The following is a 6,170-nucleotide window of genomic DNA, read 5'->3' as shown; positions in this document are numbered from 1 at the left end:
AGTGTGATACAAGTTGAAATTGTTTTTTTTAAAAATAAATTCAAGTTAAAAGAATTGAGACATTGAAATGTGTCACTAAACTGATGAAGTCAGCAAGACATTAGGTACTATGAAGTTAAGGGAGAAGAAAAATTACAACACAGATACAGAATCATTAACCCAAATTTTCCTCAATTTTTAAAAATTAGGGTGATTCACCAAGCTCAGGGAAGAAGGCCAGAGGGAGTTATAAACATGCTTTTCAAAGCAGTAAATAAGTATCATGAAGAAAAGTTAAATGAAACTTTATGAGTGAGTCAATTTGATCATTAAAGATATATGGTTACTCAGTTTTAACGTCTTTTTCCTGGCATTGCACCAGAGTAGAGGATATATTTTCAGGGAGTGTAAGTTCTTTAGAAGGTGGACGTTTGACAAAGACACATTTATAAATAAAACAGTTGCAGGGTCTCCTTTTGTGGAAGTCAGTAGGGAAAAGCATTTTGGTTTTGGCTGTGTCAACAAAGCAGCCACATAAATTGAAAAATAAAACCTCACTCAAGCAAAAATTAGGGGTTCCTCATCTAATTCCAAATAACTGCAGGGGTTATGTTCTCTAATTTTATCATTATTACATAGACATTTCTCTTGTTCTTCCAAAAAGCACAAGAATGGTCTTGGTTGGTGGCTTTCAAAATCAAACAAACTTGATATGCACAAAAGCTGAAGTTGTTCATGACATAACCAGTCTAAAGGAAAAAAATAAAAGAGAAAGTATATTGATTAGGTCATTAACTGTTATCACAGGGGTGTGACATCTCATTCATTCACCCAATCATTCATTCTTTCAACAAATATTCTGTGCATTTACTTAGGTAGGTGAGCAACAAACAAACCCATTTAAGAAGTCTAACTTAACATTTTGGGGCAGCACAAAGGAGAGCAAAATAAAGATATTCCTGTCTTCAGGAATCTGATCTCAGGGTCTGATCATTACAACAATAGCAAAAAGAGGAGGAAGAAAGGTGAGGCAGAGGAGGGAAAAACTGGAGAAATTAACCTTCATATATACAGTAAGGCTGAGAACTGCAGCTGTCACAATGAAAACCTCTCCTTTTCTTGTTTATTGTTGCCTCTGAGCCATCTCGACCAAATATCTTCTGTTTTCCAACTAGAGTGATTACACTTTGCTTAATTTTCAGCACATCATTTTAATGGCACACCTTTGTATTTTTGTTCTGAAACAAAGCACTGCTACAAGATTAAGCTACAATTCTAGTTTCAAGATGAGACAGTGAACTCGATCGGGAAACAACTTTTCTGGCAACTGTATTGGTTTCAAAATTATGAATTATTCAAGAATGAAGTCCAAATTCACTTCTGAAATTATCGCCTAGAATTCTAGCCTCCTTGAGATTTTTTAGGATCATCTTTATAAAGATCTGAAAATATGAACACTTTTTACACCTATTCAAGTGTGCTAAATCACTTCAGTCCTGTCTGACTCTTTGTGACCCCATGGACTGTAGCCTGCCAGGCTCCTCTGCCCACGGAATTCTCCAGGCAAGAATACTGGAATGGGTTGCCATGCCCTTCTCCAAGGGATCTTTCCCTCCCAGGGATGGAACCTGCATCTCTGGCCTCTTTTGCCTTAGCAGGCAGGTTCTCTACCACTAGCGCCATTTGGGAAGCCTATTCATACCTTTATCATTAAAAAGCCATTCATCATTAACAAACCCTTTATCATTAAAAAAAAGCCCTTTTAAACTTGGCCAAATTTCCAAAACTCATACAACTAAACTAAGAGGGCAGACAGCGGATTGGAGTGTTTCTCCCACAGCCTTAAAAAGAATGTAGCGCTATTGTGTTCATAGTTTAATCTGCGGGGATTCCATAGCCCAGGAAAGATGGGTGTCAGATCTCCACGTATAATCTTCAGTACATCCGGAACTGAGAAACGGAGGTGGAGAAAACGAAAACAAGATAAAACTGAAGCAAGCTTGTCTTTAACTTTATGAGAATGTGAGTCAAATAGGGTAGCAGGGAAAAAAAAGCCCGCATCAATTTCAGGACTGGGGCTGAGACACCGCCTCTACCTGGCTCCCATCTCTGCAGATACAGGTAATGCACCCACTGAAATGGGAGCAGGTGGATGGGAAGCCAGAGAAACTTTTTTTTTTTCCCTCCATCAGATTGAAGTGCTAACAGGAGCCATACTTTGACAAAAAAATAGAGAACCAAATCGGGACGGAACACCCACAAATGCAGTGGAAGCCCTTCACCTAGTCCTGGTAAAATGTTCTGGATCTGATACCCTTATAGTTATCTCAGAGGAGGAGAAGTGCCATCTGCAAGATTAAATATTCTTTTATAGTGAAAAGGATACAGAAACCAATACCCATCACTTCTACTTGATTAAGTTGAGACTTAACTACTCAAAGTAAATAATTTTGAGGTGTTCAGACAACAAATTAAACAAATTTTGCACTAGAATAAAATAAAATTTAAATTTAAAATACAGTACAATAAGATTAAAGCACATGAACATGCTGCAGTTACTGAACCCAATTTGAAGAAACTACTTAAGTGTGAGAGGCGATACACCGAAAAATGAAAGCTCCTAAAAAAGTCACATCAAAATGTAACTGAATTGCTTTTTGCAAGTTATCTATTCCAAAAGGCACTCATTAAATACAAATTTTAAGAGAGCACTTTAAAATATCATTTAGATGTATTTTAATGGCAACTCTGAACTTTTTTCTGGTGACTCTTAGATATTAATATAATCCCTGTCCTTTTCATTGCCTGAGTCTCCTTTTTAAGTCAAACACTGGTTTCAGCTTCTAAAAGTGCTGCTTGAACATTCATAAATAGTAACACACTATTTGAAATAAAGATGCATGTTGTGTTTGTAGATTGTGGAGACTTTGGCTTGTTTCTTTTTCTGTTTGTGTATGAACCCTGGCTTATGGGTTACTGGATAAAACTGACTTTTCAATTATTTGTACTTGCTTGGTTTTAATCGCTAAGTCATGTCTGACTCCTGCGACCTCATGGGCTATAGCCTACCAGGCTCCTCTTTCCATGGGATTTCCCAGGCAAGAATACTGGAGTGAGTTGCCATTTCCTTCTCCAATTTGTTCTAGTACATTTCAATTTAACCTCATTTCATGTTTTACTTCATCATCTGATTTTTTTCTGACTACTTTCTGAATTTGTTAGCAAACTTTGATACCAAGCATCATTTTCGTGCTTTGCTTTTCCTCTTTACTTTGCCGTATACACAGTGTGAAGGTGTTGTGGGCTTAATTCCATCCTTTTCACTTGATTTCAGACCATGCCTTTAAAGTGTCCTTATTTCTTGCTTTTTGCTTCTTTTCCACTTGCTACTGTTGCTTTCCTGGGCTTGGGTTTTGTTTTCTGATGCTTCATTAACACTACCTTACTTTACTGGTTCAAAAGGAACTATTTGCTCTATGAGTTTTCTGTTTCTCTTGGTGACTATCAGCTTCTGTTTCCTATTTTGGGGCAGAAAGGAATAAACTCTCTGAACAGTGGGTTCTGATTTCAAGACTAGCCTGTGAGCAACTTTCTAAAATGCCAACCATTCGATTCAGAACCACTCAGAAATCTTGCCAGGAGTGCAGATTCCTTGAATCTCACCTTTTCCCTCTTGGCATAAGATGGAATTTTTCTTTTCTTCTAAGAAAGCAAAGATTATTCTTAGATAACAGCTTCTGGGTTATTTCCTTTCTATAATCTATTTCTTTCTCTTTTAGCAGTATCAATAGTCCTAAACTTTAGAAATCTCTGAGAATTTTTTTTTTCAGTTATATAAATGAATCCATTTATTACAGGCTAGCAGTGTTTCCCACGGTAGAGCTTCTGATCTTTCCATTCCTTCTGTCTTCTGTTGATGGACTGTTCTATGCCTGCAAAAGTGGTGTTGTAGGATCAGCACCACTAGCTACCATTTTCATGCAGGAACCACAGTGCCAGACACCATAGCTAGCCTCTTCCCCTTTTTTATAATGGAAGGGACAAATGATTTTCTTCACCATTTTCCTGAGGGAGACACCATAGCTGGTTCTGTATTTACAGATGATTCCAACCTTCTTGGTACATTTAGTCATGTAGCCCCAAGTTAGGTAGAAGATTAGAGAGTGCTGAGATTTTATTAGTGTTGTTTTTGAGGTTGTTGGTTTAATGAATAAAAACTGTATAAGCATCTCAATCAATAGAGAAAAAGCTTTTGACAAAATTCAACATCATTTATGATAAAAAAAATAAAAAACTCTCCAGGAAATGGGCATGGAGGGAACATGTGTGTGTGTGTGTGTATTAGTCGTGTCTGACTCTTTGCTACCCCGTGGACTGTAGCCCACCAGGCTTCTCTGCCCATGGGATTCCCCAAGCAAGAATACTGGAGTGGGCTCCTGTTTCCTCCTCCAGGGGATCTTCCTGACCCAGGGATCAAACCCGCATCTCCTGCATCTCCTGCATTGGCAGGTGGATTCTTTACCCCTGAGCCACCTGGGTATCCCCATTTGGAGGGAACTTATCTCAACATAATAAAGACCATATACAACAAACCTATAGCTAACATCATACTTAACAGTGAAAAGCTGAAAGCATTTCCTCTAAGATCAGGAACTGAACCAGACAAGGTTTCTGACTCTTGCCACTTTAATTCAGTGTGGCTTTGGAAATCCTAATCACAGCAACCAGAGAAGAAAAAGAAATAAAAGAAATCCAAATTGGAAAGGAAGAAGTAAAAATGTCATTGTTTTCAGATGACATGACACTGTACCTAGAAAATTTTAACAATGCCACCAGAAAACTACTAGAGCTCATCAATGAATTTAGTAAATTTGCAGAATACAACATTAATATATAAAAACCCATTGCCCTTCTCTATACTATCAGAAAGCATCAGATAGAGAAATTAAGGACACAAGTTTGAACCCTGGTCCAGGAAGATTCCACATGTTGAAAGGCAACTAAGCCTGTGGGCCAGAACTACAGAGACCTCATTCCAGAACCCTAGAGCCCCAACTGCTGAGCCCATGTGTTACTGAAGCCAGCATGCTCTAGAGCCTGTGCTTCCCAACAATAGAAGCCACTGCAATGAGAAGCCCACACCACAACTAGGGAGTAGCCCCCCCCTGGCCACATCTAGAAAAACCCCTCAGAAAGCAACAAAGACCCAGCATGGCCATAAATTTTTTTTTTTTAAGTACCAAGAGCAATCTGGCTTCCATTTGATGATTTTCAACTACACCTTAAATTCTAGACGTAGGATTTTTTAAAACATGATTTGTGCCAATGGAATTTTAGAGAATACTTGGATCTCTGGGAAAAGAGCCACTATGTAATAAACCAATAAATGCTTCTAATGGGAAACTGGCTTGCATTAAAAGCCATCCAGGAAACATTCCCTGTACAGCCTCTGAGCTGTTGAGAAGACAAGTAAGTAGACATATAACCTGTAAAAGGTGATATCATATAAAATAACCTCTAATTATAATTAAACATTCATTACATATATATTTCCAATTTTGTCAATTTCTTTGCAAATAATTTTATAGATTACCCTCCTTCTGTTTTCATAGTCCAGGTTTTAAAATTAGTACTTTCTTGGAGTCATGCTTAAACTTGCTTAAATACAAAGTACACAGTGAGATATTATTTTTATAATTAAAGCAATAATTTATCAGATTGTAGATATTATGCTTCAAATCAGAGATCCTCTCAAAAGAAGGTATCATGAGAATTAAATCTGCCAGGTCATCAGCTTGAATTGCAGAGACATCTAATATTAAAAAATAACACTAAAAGAAATCCAGTGTTTTCTGCATGACATACTCTGCATTCATAAGCGTGTAAAGGACAAGCTTCTTTTTTTGTGAGTGATACAATATTTCTTAGGAGCATGCATTTTTATATTCTTTATTGTTAATCATAGAGCATACTGCTATTATACCATTAACTCACAAGAGATTTCTGACTATATTTTTATATTGATGACACAATACCCAGCATTAAGCCAGTTGAATAAAAACAGGCACCCTCTTATGTTAAAGTAAATTGGAATGATTTGGATCAAAGGCAAAGATATTTAGATTGAGGAACTAAATCCGCCCTTGAGACAGTCCATAAAGGTTCTCTTCTAAACCTAGATACTGAAGCTA

The 6,170-nt window shown here is 37.3% G+C and overlaps 1 pseudogene; it reads right to left on the bottom strand.

Annotated features, from left to right (window-relative positions):
* Positions 1–3,837: 3,837 nt before the first annotated feature.
* On the bottom strand, positions 3,838–4,112 carry LOC110128747 (large ribosomal subunit protein eL43-like; annotated as a pseudogene).
* Positions 4,113–6,170: the final 2,058 nt, after the last annotated feature.

Source organism: Odocoileus virginianus, chromosome 23, assembly GCF_023699985.2.
Source record: "Odocoileus virginianus isolate 20LAN1187 ecotype Illinois chromosome 23, Ovbor_1.2, whole genome shotgun sequence".
NCBI classification, from domain to species: domain Eukaryota; kingdom Metazoa; phylum Chordata; class Mammalia; order Artiodactyla; family Cervidae; genus Odocoileus; species Odocoileus virginianus.
Note: the sequence above shows the minus strand (reverse complement) of the source record. Positions and strands in the feature narration are given on the sequence as shown.